At 41.1% G+C, this 16,428-nt stretch overlaps 1 long non-coding RNA gene across 1 annotated transcript; it reads left to right on the top strand.

Moving 5' to 3' along the window:
• The first annotated feature begins 500 nt into the window (after positions 1-500).
• On the top strand, positions 501-4,950 carry LOC133274808 (uncharacterized). The gene is made up of 3 exons (XR_009745285.1): positions 501-644; positions 1,019-1,198; positions 4,833-4,950. It is a non-coding gene; the product is annotated as an uncharacterized LOC133274808 (long non-coding RNA).
• The last annotated feature ends 11,478 nt before the right edge of the window (positions 4,951-16,428 follow it).

Below are 16,428 nucleotides of genomic sequence, written 5' to 3'. Positions count from 1 at the left end.
TTATGTGAATAATATATGATATTTCAGCTGGGATCATGAACTCAACAGATGAAGGACCCTCCGGAACTTCCACAAACACAGGATATTTTTCTCCCCTTTATGGCAAAAAAAAAAAAAAAAAAAAAATCAGCTAGTTTAGAAGCAGTGTAGCATGATGAGCAAAAGAAAGGAATATGCCAATTTTTTCCCAGTCCCATAGGATGCTGTAGGCTCCCTATGGGACTTCAGACACTAAGTGGTCTTGTACTTCATATTTTATTAGACTGGGGAGTCCCAGGCACAAATCCTAAAGAGGGCAGCAGAATCAAAACCAGACCTTTTGCCTATGGCTGGTTAGCAAGGTGGTGCTGTTAACTGAATGTGCTTTATGTATGAGTGCAGTTCAGTACATACATCCAGAACATGCTTCATATCGTTTGATGATATACAAACCGACTGGGACAATTTACAATGGTGATTTTTCCACTGATGGGTAAATTAATGCTCTCTATTATAGGCATTTAATCAATGCCAGCTCCCTAAGTCTCCAAGCAGGCCCCCAAGATAGAAGATTGATTGGTCTGAATACATCATACATAAACCAGGAATACTTCATAAGAATGTAAAGGACATTTGTTTCTGAGAGCTACAAAGACATTTCTGTGGTAAGGAGTGTTGACAACCTCCTACCGAGGCACTGCCAAGGGATAAATCTTGGGTTTGTTGTGGGGTTTTTGTCTTGGTTGCTGTTTGACTTGTTTTCAAGACAAGAAGACTGAAATGACCTAGGATGAGGAGAAAGATCCTTCCAGCTCTGCACAAGGACATGGTTATTTGTCTAGAGGGCATCCTGGTTATCCCTGTACTGCCTATGTGGCTTATGGAAGTACTACTACCACAATGTGCTTCCCAGCAAAATTAGCAGATCACCGCAGAGCTCTGAAATTTGGGCTTGTAGTTACACAGGCGGCCAAAACTCCGAAGATTCCAATTTCCCCACCCCATACCTTTTACTGAGGTTATTTCTCTTTTAATTTAGAACAATATAATGACTTTCTGCTTGGCTTAGCTGGGAGGCTAAACCTCATTTCTGAGCTATGGTTGGGCACCCAGAGGCTGTTGGTGGGAAAGACTTGCTGGGACCTTCTCTTGTAGCAACCACACGGAGCTTGTGAGTTGGTCTGTTGGCACTGCACAAACATGAATGGGATATATTCAGGTGTGTTGGGGGTGGTGATAATTTCTGTATATATCTACTGAAGTGCAGTTCCATTCTGTTTTTCAGTTCCCTGCTTTTTGAAGTAGACACCTATGTGAGTTGCTTTATTCCACATTTCACAACCCCCAAAGGCTGTAGAGCTGGAAAAGGGAGTGAGTGAAGAGTGTGTCTGTATATGCAAAGATAACAGAGACACCCAGGCACCTGAAATGACCAAAGTTTTAATTCACTTGCTTTTTTTATCTGTGAAATGTAGGCTTTAATACATCAGCCACATGTATTTCAGCTTCTGAAACCGGCACCTGTTTTTTATATTGGAGAAACCAAATACAAGGTTTGGTGTCTCTTTTGTATAAGTTGGATTTATGTTCAATTTTGTAAGGACAGCAGTTTTTATTGACGATGTAGTCAGGCAGGGTCAAATTTGGCTTTTTGGAAAGACCTAAGAAGTTTTAGGACACAAATCCACCAGTTGTCAGGCATTGGCAGTCTCCATCCAAGAGGTTGTCGTGAAGGAGCATAAATTGGATCTGTAATACACAAAACATGTCTTTAAAACCAAACTCATATGTGACTGAAGCATTAACCTGTTTGCTAAAGTTGCATTTGGGGAAATATCCCCATAATTCACCAGTGGCAAATCAAAAATCTAAAGCAATGTGGAAACAGGAAGCACCACAGAACTGTGTCCTTAACAAGCAAAGCACCAAGAGCAGAAATATTCACTTTGTCTGCTCATCTGACAGACACGCTTCAACAGGGCCTGCTAAGTTTTAATACTGCTTTTCACAGAGAGTAAAACTTTTTATTTAGGATTTTTGTGTTTTAAAGGATTACACATGATGCCAATTGTCAGGCAAGGCCCAGTCCACCCACCTCAGAAGGAACTTCTGCTTCTCCCTTGGTGTTATCTGGCTGTGAAATGGCATCTGGGCATAGCAGCTACTCACTAATCTGTGAAACCAAGAATGAGAATTGTGTTTAACGGGCCTCTTAAGCAATGCATGTACTCAGGATTTCACACTTTTCTGATTGTGGGCTGCCATGCAGATAATTGTGATTTGCAAAAATGCACTATTGTTATTAGGATTGACTCTTGCTATTATCCATGTTTGTGTGTCATTTATGGTAAAAGCAGGTTTCAAAAAGTAATTAAGGGAAAGGCTTCACAGTTTTGGCCTGCTCTCATTCTTAACCATTGAAGTTAAAATAAGTTATAGCCACCAAATATTATACCCAGGTCTCAGCATAGGATCGGGCTTATTAGAAAATCAGTGTTTGATAGTACAACTGCCCTGGTAAATTCCAAGAGTGTATTTCTGTTAGACTGGGGACAGCAGAAGTCAGTGGTCTCCGCACAGCCCTGTATCTGTTTTCCATCCCTGCTCACATGCATCCTCTCATTGCCTGCACCAGTGGGTCTTCATTGCACAATAAACCCAGCTGTAGATTTGTGCTAAACACTGCTATCCTTTGCAGGCTGAGAGGACACTGGTTTATTAAGCAGAGAGCACAGGAGTGCTGTGGCTTGTTGTCCACTCAGGCTAACCAGGACACAGTGAAGGGAAAGTTTTTGTACTTCTTCCACAGTCTTTAGAGCTTTTATGAAGTTCACACTGGCCATGAGTCCTTCCTGGTTTCACTCATGCAAAGGGGTTCAAAGTGGACCTTCTCTGAATCTGCCAATAGAATTGAATCATGGTTGTATGAAAAATGCCCCTTGGGAACCGAAAGTACCTCCTCATGTGTCACCTTGTGGGAGGTAGCCCTGGTCCAGCTGTGTCCAGCTGTGTGTTCTCAGAGGACATGCTGAAGAGATGCCCAGGTGTAGCTGGCAGCATTTACTCAAACTTGAAGATTGTCCTTTAGAGTCATATTAGAGGCTGGCACTTGCCTTTGCGCAGATAACAAGAAATTTCATGTTTAGGATTATCAGATTTTCCAGCTACTCTGCAGAAACAGCTGTCAGCAAATCTGTGACAGCAGATGTTGGGATGTTATCCAGTATACTGTGTGCAAATCCATTGCTCTGCCCTCCCCAGTTAGACAGTCATTTTTTTCTATCTCAGGAAGAAGCTTGCACAAATAGTGTTGTAAGTTTGTGCAGCAAAGTAGTCCAGGTCCTTTCAGAATAAGGAAGGTAAATGGACCTTATTTAAAGAGGCTTGTCAAGACAGTCACCTCATGCTTTGCTTGCCACTGTTATGTGGGCATTGTCTCAAAAGAGCAGGGAAGAAACCTGTGGGAACAGGGACTGTTTGGAGATGACAGCAAAAGCAACACACTGCCTGAGCTACACTCCGGTAATCTCCAGCTACCTGGGCATGATCTATCTTTCAGGCAGATGGGTGTAAATTGTGGTATACCCTGCAAATACCATCTCCTTCCTATGTGAGATGTATATTAATGCCTTTGGGTATATGTGAAAGGATCCACCAGTCCATCCACAGGGTTAGTTAATGAAATCCAAAGTCATGTTGTCCTTTGACATCCCAGCCAGAGCTTTAGAGACAGTATTTTATAGTGCTCAGCCACTAAAACTCAAACTCAGAAGAACCATCTAAAGTAGTCTGGTTCCACATGCCTCTTTCTGAGCATCAGTGCTGGTCTGAGTAGAGCTCCCAACTCAGACTTTGAAACTTTACTCTGAAGTCCCCACCTTGAACAGTGTCTTCTCTCTTTATGATCTGGAAACATGCAGAGCTGGTCTTGCTAAGAGACTCACAGGCTGAATTCCAGCTGGTGATCTTTGAGACTAGATCATGATGCCTCTGTGTTTCTCTGTCAGATGAATATAACTCCTGAGTGAATTTGTACATTGGCAAATCCAACACATGATTTCTGCGTGCTTACCTATAACCATGTCATTGGACAGTCTGAATTTCAAAATGTCATAGAGTTTGTACAATCTGGCAAACCTCCTTAGAAATCTCAGATTATTTGTTATCTCTGCAATTTGGAATAAAATCCAAGACTAGCAGAAAGAAAAAGAATTATGTATTTTTACCCACCTGTGTTATAGGAAACCCACCATTATGGAGCTGAGATTACAGATGTGAAATTAGAAGCAAAAGTGAATCTGGTTTCCTGGATTTGTTCTGTCTGAAAAAGACTTACAGAAAATAGAAAAAATAAAAAAAGATGCCTGCTGCCTGACTTGTATACCTCGGAGCTGGTCATGCAAGGCTGCTGGTACAGTGAACAGAAAGAAGATATTTAAGGCCATGGTTCATCTCCTTCTAAAAGAGATGACATGAACCAATGATGCCTTGGAAGTAGTTCTGTACCTGTAGAGTCAAGGTGACTTGTTCAAATATAGAAGTCACATTACTGACTTCCTTTGGTAAAAAAATCCTGCCTGTGGTGATGATGCAACTGGTTTAGAAAAATACTACAGAGAAATACACACACACACACACACACACACACACAAAAAGGAGAAGGAAAGGCTGTATTTATATTGCGCTGTATTTTGTACTCAGTTATTATTAAATGCAAATGTACATTTTTAAAAGCAACCCAGGTCTCTCAACAGAATAACCTGTGTGAGCTGACAGGAAGGGTATACAAAGCAGTGTTTCATAACGTCTGGTGAGGATGCTGTGCAACTTATTGTTTGCTTTTATGTGGAAAGAATTGCCTCTGGAGAGGAAGGTGAGGAAGCAAAGCGCAATAAGTATGGTTTCTGAGGAACTCTGTAAGGAAATTAAACAATAACAGAGTAGAAGATCAACAATTCCAGGTAAACATGCCAATATGTTGATTTTACACATATGGCTATTTTCATCCTTATATGATTAAACTCCCACAGCTAGTGCTGTGATTAGTGTTCTCCTTCCAAACCAAGTTAAAGATTATGTGCAGTGTTTCAGTGTCTGTGGAAGGGATTGGTAAGAATTCCCATATTATAGTAAAAAAAAAATTATTGCTATGATGACATTCTGGATAGAAAGTTCACTTCTTTTACATTTCCATGTGACAATAAGCCAACATGTCTTCTTTTTGTTTCAGCAACACCTGGGATAAATCTATGCCACAGAGCAAGGCTCTTGCTATCCCAACATGAACTCCTTTGCACATGCTTGTCATAGTAACTACTGCACTTCTGCCGACTCTTCAGTTTCATCCTACATTCACATTTGCATTGGGGCAAAAAGCTTTTAACTCCACTGAAAAAACCCTCTAGTTTCATCTTCCACGCCGCTTCCTTCTTTGTGGTCATTGTGACCAAACAAACTGGTGATTTCCTGCTTGGTTTCTACCCTGAATCTAGGTTTAGAAAACTAGTTTTGCTGAGCTATAAACAGATGTTGTTCTGCTAAAGCACAGCTGCTCGTTGTTTATGGTCCTGACAACCTCCTATTTCAGAGATTGCCACTGAGGCGCAATCGCATCTCCCTTTAACATAAGCTGTGAGCCTACAACAAACGACCATCACAACTCGTAAATGCACAGAGTGCTCATAAAATCACAGCTGGAATTCATAAATTGGCCATAGGTGGACCCCAAACTGTTACAATGTGCTGGTCTGTCTGCCTTCATGAATGTGCTCCCTAACCCTTTCTCTCCCTTGACCAAACGCTGGCCAGGCAATCGGTTCTTTCACACACATGCAGTACTTACACTGAGATTTTTTTGTTTCATTCTGGTAAACTCGCTTCTCTCTCTTGCATAGAATATGAGATTACCCTGAAGAATAAAAGAAAGGAATTAATTGACATTTTAATTAATTACAACTTTTAATTAATATTCACCAGGGTGACAAGTGTTCTGGAATACAAAACAGGAGTAATTCCTAAGGAGAAAAGGGAAAGGCCCTGCAGTTTGTGTTCAGGTTAAATGAAGACCTTGTAGCTGAATATATGATTATATCAGGTATCTGCTGATTCCATTCAATGCCTAAAACTTTTGCTCAGTTTGAAACAGCATAGACAGCTCTTTGTTAACAATATCAGGGGCTGTGTGCAGGGCTCAGAGGCAGAGTACATGACTGAGTGAAGAGCACGGTCCATAACCTGGATAACTCAATGTCTAAAAGGATGGACATGACAAGTGCCATCTCCTTCTCCTGCTGTTTGCAGCCTGCTTTCTCCATGTGCTGAAGAAACCTGTGTAGGAACACACAGGAGATCTGCAGTCTCTTGATGGCTCTGTGGGACCCGAAGAACTTTCCATAGCTACCCACACCCCATTCATGCAATAAAATACTGAGCAAGGCTGTGATGAAGTGTTACATTGATGTGTTGTATTTTATCTGCATACTGGGGGTCCCTTGCCTGAATTGCTGTAAAAGCTGTCCTGTAATTTCCTCCAGACATGAACTGTGGCTCTTTGACATGCCTATGAAAGATGGGCTCCTTTTATTCACTGATTTACAGGGAGGACAAATTCTTCGTGTATCTAATTCAGTATTAGCTTTATAATGAAGTTTACATGTTAGTAATGCTTCACTGATTGCAAGGAATAGCTAGTGTTTACAGCTATGTGATCCTGAAGGAAGGGGCAGGGATGAAATACAGGTCTGATCATGTGTTTCATAAAAGAAAGAAACCATTATTTTTTTTTCCTGAGTTTAAATGCTTGTAGTTGTTTGTGGAACAAGACGAACTAACAGCAGCAGAGAGTTCCTTGGGCTGCAAATGACCTGTTGGGACACCAGAGCAGTCCATAGCAGAGTCTGAACCTGCTCCTTTGGAGACCGTTGTTCAGCTTTGCTCTTCTATTGATGGTGGTGATAGCTTCCAAGCTGCCCATGACTTGTACTAATCCTTTGGTGACCTCCAGGTGGTACAAATCTTTTTTGACAAGAGTTAGGCCTACACTCATGTGCTTTGGAAGTGGTTTGAAGAAAGCTGGAGACCCTTCTTGAGCCTCTTTGCTGATACTGTTTGTGTGATGTTACCACAGTAAAGGAGGAATAGATGAAGTTGGACTTACCTGTTGGCTAAGCATGACATGTCAGGTCATGCCCTGAGGCACAGAAGACTTGTTGGCTCCTACACCAGGGCGAAAATATGAAGCTGAAATCACTTTGGAGGTGAATGGGGAAAACATTCACCAGACCTGATCCTGTGGCCAATCTACCACTTCACAAATCAATAAAACCAGCTGACTTCAGGATGAAAATACAGACACCTCTGTCCATCAGCTATGCAAAATCTTACCCTAAATAACAAAATAATTTACTGCAATCCCATCTTTGCCAATTTAGTGTCTTCTGCTTCTAAATCAAAGGAAAAATCAATGTTAATTTTAAAATATTGCTGGCATTTATCACAGTAATTATTTTAGCCATGTAAAACTCCAGATGCCATAAATAGTGTTGATACTATGCATTAAATACTCTCAAGGTACACATTACTGATTCTACAAAACACACATGCAGGCAAGGCTGTTCTCCAAGCTCAGCATTTGTTGGGCTCATGCAGAAGTGTCTTAGCACACAATTGCCTCGTCAGATTTCTGAAAATGACTGATGTTCCTTGTCAAAAGCAATCCATCTTTATCAGTGACTGTATTTTGGAGGAACAAACCTGGGCAAACATGCTCACAAGTGGTAATGTGAAAACATGACTCATTACAATTACATTTTTCAATTAGTAACTTTTAAAGGTGGGAAAAGTTTACCTCAGGGACTTTGAATTTCCATGGTCTTCAGTCTCCAAATTCTCAGTCCCCCAAAATCCAATCTCTTTGAGCTCTCAAAGATATTGTAGGTATATAACCCATAAACAAATCATTCTGGATTACTCACCATCTTGGAAAATGTTCATCTTAATCTACTGCTGTAGACATCTGCACACAAAAGCAACGAAAGGTGTCCATGTATGTAGGAAAAAAGTCTTTATCAGACACCCTTCACTAGTATGGCCAGGCTTGTACAGACAGGTATGGAAAGGTGGATAGGGCAAGTATTTAGGGACATCAGAAATAAGCTAGAAATTGGTGAGACAGCAAACTAAGATACTTGAAATCAGAAACTACGTATTGTCCAAGGTTACATGAGTAAAGTGTCACCATTAATGTAATCATCTGATACCAATGATTATACATACACCTGAGTGGGGTGCACTTCTGTGAACATTAGTAAAGGTAATGTCTCCAAAGAAGGTAAGGAGATTTCTGTTTAGATTTGACTCTGGTGTCTCCTTGCAGACAGCCTTCTCTGTCACCTGGACAATGCAGCTGAGGAAATATTCCCTGGCCTTATGCTTTCTGTAGGATTGCCTGTTTATAGGAAGAGGCTGTATAGAGCCCGCATGCAGCAGAAGATGGCTGCATGGTTGGAAGCAGCAATATACATACATAGTGATGTGTATTGCGTAAAATAGACATTTATCTCTCCATTGCTTTTTATTAATAGGAGGAAAGATACTGAAAAATAACTCAAACCAAAGACACAGAATGGAGATAAGGCTATTTTATAGCATCTCAAAGCATGTGGAAAAATTGTTGCAGAGCTGGAACTTATTTGGCACTAGGGAAACTATTTGGTGAGCTGCCAGTAAAACTGTAGAAGAGGAAATACTTGTAAGAATACATCCAAACAAGCACTGAGCTTCCTCCCCATGAAAATCAAGGCCAAATAGAGCACTTGAAATCATTAGGAACATGTGAAAAATGAGCTCATATTGTCACTGGGAATGATTCAGACAACAGTTGGAAATAAAGCATATTTGTAGGGACCTTGTAGCTTCCTACCTCCCAGGGAACCGCTCAGAATTTATTTCTTGAGCATACTGACTGGCATACCTTGAGAAGAGTTCCCAAAATTCAGCTTGTGTGGCCTGTCTGTAATATCATTGTTCTTCCTCATGTTTAACCCAAGAGAAGATTTCATTGCTCATTAACTTCCATTCAGGAGACATGACTGCATGCTCTGACACAACCTTGGTAAGCTTCTGCAATGCAGTGCTTTGAAAAGCTGTATGGCTAACCTGACTACTTAGAAGGATACATATTTTGCTGCAGAAAACTGCTGCAATTTGCTTTCATATGGAATCATTGGCTTAATGTTAATATTTTGCATCCTATGACCACAGTGTCATTGTCCTAAGTATATGTATAAATGTTGTTGCTTATAATCTTTATATAGAAAATACTCAGTGGCAGTAAGAATCACAGACAGCCAGCACACTAAAAGGTTTATTGCTGTAGACTTTTTTTGATTTTCACTGAAGCTACTGGCTTTTTCCAGATGATGAACTGACTTTAGAAACATAAATTAAAAAACTGTACATTTTTACATTATTTAAAACCTTCTTTTACTTTATATTGCATTTCACACCAGAGAAAGAAGGGGTGTGTTTTTTTTTGTTTCCAAAAGTGAAAAATGTGAATATACATTCTGCTCTGTTTCCATTTGTTGTAACTAAGAGTCTTTGGTGATCATCTTTTGCAGCCAGCATTGTTTAAGAACTTGTGGTCATTATGGAAGACAAATGACAGTCCTTGGAGCCCACGGCTGAAACACACATTAGTCACTAGTAAATGATGTATAAAAAATATTCAGCTTGCAAAAAGATAATGGTGGTTCCTATTTGAAAATGCAGAAAAACGCACATATCTGAAGCACAAGAGTATCTCATCAATATCTCTGTGGGTAGAAAACTAGCCTGTCAAGAAGAAAATGTTGAAGAGATAGAGATGTTTATGCACTCACAGAACTGATCATAATGATGTAAAGGGCTATTAAAGCAAACTTAAATGTTAGAAACAGCAAGTATACCATTTAATTGTTTTTCCATGCAACCTAAGAATGCTCTAAAAATATTCAGCAAGGATTGCTCATTCCAGTTCCTTGACTCCAGTGATCCTGCCTTTCCCCATTTCACTGTCATCCATACATTTAATAGTCATTCTTGTTTTGACCTTTTACTAATGGCAAAGTAAGTCCTTCACTCCCTCTAGTAGTGGAGTTAAGGACTGGGACTTGCAGGGAGGGAAGCCCAGAGGACAGAAGTCTGTCTTGGTGACTATGGCATTATCAGGACTCTAGCAGTATCTGCAAGGTGGAATGTGGTCACTTTGTGGCTGCACAGTTCTCTGGCCCTCTTCTCCCAGATGGTGACTCCCAGATGAGACATAACTCTTGAATTACACAGAAATTCTCATTGCTGTCCTAGAAGATGGAAATTCTGCCATTTCTTTGGTGTGGATATTAGGTGCAATTATCCTCTTTCAGGGCTTCAGCCTCCAGGCTCTGGATAGCACCAGACTTTGCTGAGTGAATCACATTGCAAGACCAGGCTCTTGGGGTGTAATGGTTGAACACCTGTGCTGGAGAAGGCAGCTGACTGCCAAGACAGTGGCATAAATTTCTAGATGGTGGCTTAGATCATTACGGGCCTGTTTTCCTTGTCTTTCATTCCTGGCTCCTTTAGCCTACCTAATGAAGGACCTTTTCTGTATGGATTGTCAATAGGGCTGAACTGACTTGCTGCTGCTGCTGCTGCTGGCAGAGCCAGTCCTACTCCACTTCCCCTACTCCTAGGCTTAGTGCTATGGCCTTTCCTCCTGCCTTTTGCTAGATCTAGTGTTTCTCTGACTCTTCACTGACCCAATTCAACTTGCTCATCTAGAGTGAATTATAAAGATATAAAGATTTTATATATACATAGATATGTAAATTAACTGGCTTTTTAACCTCCTTATTTTTTTGCCAGTTATGTAAGATCAGCAAGAGATCCTCTGAGGACCAGCGCAAGTGAAGGGAAACAGCAGGAGAATAGAAAGGAGAATGTGAGAAAAGAAGTGATGGGTTTGAGAGAGCAGGACCACCCCTTCAAAAGGCAGTGAACCATTAAAAGGGCACAGCTGTGCTTTTGAACAGTCATTTAAGTATACAGGTACAACACAGGGAAACATAGCATGAAGCTGGGAGAGCCAGCAGGAGGGCAGACAGATTTTGCTATTGCTGTAAAGGGCAATTCAGTACATACCTGGAAGGCTGGAATTTAGACCTAGAGGGCAAAATCAAGAAATTTGGGTAATTTTAATTTTCTCTTTCATTAGTAGCTACAAATTCTGACGGAAAGAAGAAATGTGGCAGTGACACCTATTGAGTGTTACAGATGTCAGAGAAAGATTCTTTATTTCCTACCAGCACATAGAGAAAATTTAAGCTCCTTCACAGGAAACATTTCTGCATGTGCGATGCTCTCTGTCACTGTGCAGTTACTGAATGACCTCACAGATAAATAGGCACCTTTAGTTCCTTCCTGGCCCTCTTTACTTTGGAGAGGGTGGTATGACACCACAACCTAAAGAGTTATATACTCCTTGTTTTTCAGGAAAACCTGTAAGATGCAAAAGCAAGAATTGATCTGTAGATACGGACACCAGTAAATGATATGTGTTGGTCACTCAGATGCTGCCCAGGACCTGGGGTCTTCAGCTGCTTTCAGGTACACTTGAACAGTCTGTTGAAGCTGTCGTGTTGTAGCAGAGGTAACTGTCTCTGAGTGCTTTTTATTCATCCTTTAAAGAGGCAGTATTAGAGATTTGAAATTTTTTTACTTGGTCCTTTCTCGAACCAATATAGCCCATGAAAACAGGGAGATACTTAGCAGAAAGGGAAGCCTGAAGGGAATTTGCCTGCCTTCTGCCTTATCCCATGTGATCTGCACTTGTGGATTTAGAAGGTTAGTTTCATTCCCTCAGCATAACAGAAAACTGGCACTCGTACACTGAAGCAACAAATTGAACCTGCTCACCCTCTGACCTGTTCAGCTCTTCTATAATGAAAAGCAGTCAAATTCAGCATGTTGCAACTTTATTATTAGAAAAGAGAGAGAAATCTCTTTAGCAACACTTTATTTACTTCAGAAGTAACCTTGAGTTGTCAGCTGGAGGGGAATATGTTCTCCCCCTGTATCCACTTCATATTTCTCTTGCTTCCAAGGTTCAAATTTGAGGCAGTTTCTGCTGCTGTGGGAGAAACAGTAGTGTGTTGCTGAATGCTTGGTTAAGATATTTATAGGCACACATTTAGAGCCAAAGGCTTTTGCATCTTACAAATGCTGCAGCATTATGTTTTCTAGACACAAAGAACAGTTACATGTTTTCAGTTTGAAAGGTTTGTTATTTGAAATGGAGACACTCATCACCAGAGAAAGTACAAAATCAAACTCACCCAGAGGCAGCTTGCTGAGCATTCTCCATATGAACCCTGCTGCAGGAACAATGAGAGCAAAACTGCTGCTTTTCTCTGGGTATAAGAAGAGACTTTACTGGGAAATGTAGTTACCTCACATCTGCTTATTAGAGCAGGTTGGGAAAGGCTACTCACTGTCATTCTATTCTGAAACAGTGTGTAACCAAGGTCTCTGAAGTTTGCATTGAAAACAGGGAAGATGAGGGAGATTCTGGAAATGCAAAGCTCTTGTTCATCTATCTTCCTCTGTCTCCTGGATGGGAGGATTTACTGCCACACTGATGGGGAATCTGGGTTGAAACAAGCTTTGAGGCTCTTTTTTTGCGCGAAAGCTTTTTGTATTTGTGCTCTGCATCCTATATAAATAGCAAGAGAAATATAAAAAATGGCAAATAGAGCAACAATAAAATAGACTGGAACTCTTTAGCATGGAAAACAGATGACTGACTGATGTCTACCTACCTGGGTTACCCTGTATAAACCAAACAAAACCCCCAGTTATGTCAACTGGGAGATATTTTTCATTGTGGCTTGAGTAATGTGGTCTCTTCCACAAACAGTTGACTAAAGAGATTGAAAAACTTATTCAACATAAAACTTAGCCAAGAAAAATTAATGCTGAAATTGTTTTGAATGTTCCGTATGTGGAGGTGAAGTCCAGCTATGTACTGTTATGGGGAGAATAGAAACACACAGGCAGGATGGTAAGAGAAAGAGAAGCCCAGTAAGTTTTTAAAGTTTTTGTCTATGGCTAATATGATTTTATGAGGCAAATTATCTATTGCACATCTCCACAAGTTGGCCCTTAGCCATTCAGAGCCCTTTCAGCTTATATATTTTTCCATCCTTCCCCTTTCTTCTCCTTTTATGGAAGAGAAAAACCAAAAAACTCCGAAAAGTTTGGTTAAGGAGACAGCACACGGGATGCTGGAAGACAGTCCTGTGGTGGAGTAGATTTAAGGGCCAAGGAAGCACTCTGTGAAGAGATGTTTTGCTGAGGTTTCTGGCCCTTTCCAGTCACAATGAATCTCTGCTGGGGTGGCTGGAAGAGAAGAAAAAACTCTCCTCGAAAGGACCCTGTCTAAGCTTCACTAAATACACTGGGGAAAAGACAAAGTTTATGAACTTAGGCAAATGGCTTAGCCTATAATCATTGGCTGGAAATTTAAAAGTTATAAGGGAGACAGTGGCTTTGGAAAATTATGTCCTGTAAAATGGTAGAAGTTGAGGCTAATTAGAGTTACACCTCCCTTTGGAAATGGGTCACTTGTACTTTTGCTCTAGAACTAAAACCAAGGCTAACTTTGGCTTTTGGCGGATGTTTGCCAACAGTGATGAATAGGTTATACATTTGTTTTGAAACATTTCCAGTATTACAGCTTAGAAATAACAGTGGAGAAAAGAGACAGGCTTTCCTGGAGTAAATAAACCCCTGAAGTCCAATTTGTCACTTGAATGAATTATACCAATTAACCAATGTTTTGGAATTTTGCATGCTTGGTTTTGACAGTTTTGGCCTCCAAATTCTATCCTACACTGGAGGAGTTACCACTAGGTTGAAGACCCTGAGTTACATCAGCAAAGCAGCACTGCTCACATGTTTTTGTTAACAACTTCTGTTGCAAAGTCAAAAAAAGCAATACAGTTGCGGCCTGACAGGGGAAAGAAAAGCAATGCAAACAGCCTCTGCAGTACACAGGCTATCCATAAAGCACAAACCCAATCTTCTCCCAGTGGTCAGGAATTAACATCACAGCAACAAAATGCAGGGCGTTTTCTTTCAACTCATTCAGATGGCTTCTCACGCAAAGCTCTTAGACTTCAGGAATCCCATTCCTGCCTGCTTAATTATCCCCTGGCACTGAACAGGGGCTCTTCTGGGGAGCAGGTAATCCCACTGCTGTCTGGGCATCTAGCAGCTCCCTCTCTTGCAATGCCTAGGTCGCTAGGGGACTGCTTCTTTACAACTAGTTCCTTCCCTTGATTTATTTTTAAAAGTATATTGATAACCTGAAAGCCTAAATTACTTCAGTAAAACAAGAAAGAACGTGGAGCTGGTTGGGCTTGAAGTTGCTCTTCTGGTGCACTGGAAGGAGCAGGTGGCAATTCATGGGAGGGAGAGCACCCTTGCAAGGTAGCCTGCAGAAAGCAAAAAGAGAGTGAATTAGGCAATCCTAATTATGAAACACCACAAAATATCCCTGGGGGTGGACCTGGTTTATGCTTTCCTATTTCTGAGACCTCTCCCGTCTCCACATTGGGTGTTTTCAGCAGTGGGATGATGATTCTGAGAGCTGGCATATGCTGGAAGACTGATATCCAGGTTTGCTAGGGGAACTGGCAGCATCCCCCCTGCTCCAGGATGATGAGAGTTGAGGTCTTGTCATGGGATAATAAACTATTCATGTGCTTGGAAAAAAATGTTTTTCCCTTCACTTGGGCACTGTGGGTCAGAGCTTGTTCTCAGTGACTGCAGTGCAAATCCCAAATAGCTGCTTTGACATTGAGGCATGTCTTGGTATGTGTATGGGAGACTGTTTTTACACCAGTGTGAGAGGTATTAAAGAATGTGACACCTTCTATCAAAACTATTTGGAAGCTGTTGGCTCAGGAGAAGACTGGCTTTAGCGGCCTCTAAAGATTGTTATTAGTACATATATCTTAAACTGCAGCTGTACTCAGAAAATCGGCTTGAATAATAGCAATATGTCTTTGTATTCCTCTGGTTGTCATATGAGATGCTGTGTGTTCCCAAAGATATGTTTGAGTTTTTTCCTCCCTAACTGCCGGCACTAGAAATTCAATCTCAGGTCTGAGAGCACACCACACCCTTGCCTTCTCACATATCATCACTAATAATAAAACCATGAAGATCAAATTGTGCCCTTCGTGACACCTCTACAACCACTTTGTCTTCCCTCTGTATGGTGAAGTCCTGCCAGCACTTGTGTCCTGGATGCTTGAGAAAGAGTGAACCCGGATTGCTCTGTGTTGTGTCTTCCCTGACAGAGAGCATAAGCAAGAGGGAAACAATTACTTTCAAAAAGGATGGGATGGGGATGTGATTACATGTAATATCACCTTACTGTTACTGGATGTAATAGTGCATTGGTGTTATTCATCTCTTGAGAAGGTGCTGATTTTGCCTTTGCAGGTAAGGTGTGTACTTCAACGCACCTGGACTGACAAATGTCAAAGCCTGCTGACCCTGACAAGTCTCTTTTAGGTATGCAGAATAGTGGAAACTAACTGTAAAGCCTCTGAGCCATGGCTTTAAACCATGACTTTAAACTCCAGTGACAATCTCTCAGGCTGCAACTCGTTCTCTCCTTCTGACACCACTTTCTGGGTCCAAAATATATCCACTCAGAAAACAGGCTAAAATACCCAAATTATACAGAGTGCTTAAGCAGCTGACAAGTGTTTGACATGACCTGCTCAAATGTAAGCATTCACTGAAACAGGTCCTGTGGACAGACAGGGCTGTGCTTGCTACACCAGGGGTTGCAGACCAGGTTTGTGATGCCCTGCAGCTCTGATATGTGCTTGGAGAGCCATGCAGCTTGAAGGGATGCACATGCTGTGCTGGCTGTGGGTCTCAGCCCTCATCTTGCTGGCACCAAATCTGTGCCCAGCCTTGGATGTAAATTTAATCTTATTGGGAGCTAATGGAGTGAGGAATTTAACACACCTTTTTCTTCTCTGTAGATGAGAGCCATATGGCTCCCAACTCTCACAACGTTCCTTGATCTGAAGATGAATGAGCATTGACATATGTTTTCTGAAGTAATTAAAAATGTGATCATAAACAGTCTGACTCACTGAAAGTAGAATGTGTTACCAGAGGACCCACCTCCAGCAGCAGGAGAGGATCTTTCAAGAAAATTAAGGAATGGGAATTAGAAAACTCCTTAGGGATTGCCAAGCCCATTCCAAGTGAGAGTTAGATTGCAGCATTATAACTGTTTTTTGCATATTCATGCAAGATAGATAGATTTGATGAGGTGCAGGAAAATCTGTTTATACATTGTCACTATGAAGAACCTGTGCAGATGGACTTTGCTGGAGGTAGCTA

Source organism: Pezoporus flaviventris, unplaced genomic scaffold (assembly GCF_033815535.1).
Source record: "Pezoporus flaviventris isolate CSIRO_AGI_PZ_B2104156 unplaced genomic scaffold, CSIRO_AGI_Pfla_v1 ptg000036l, whole genome shotgun sequence".
Lineage (NCBI taxonomy): Eukaryota > Metazoa > Chordata > Aves > Psittaciformes > Psittacidae > Pezoporus > Pezoporus flaviventris.
The sequence above is the reverse complement of the archived record's forward strand: the minus strand, read 5'-3'. Positions and strand labels throughout refer to the sequence as shown.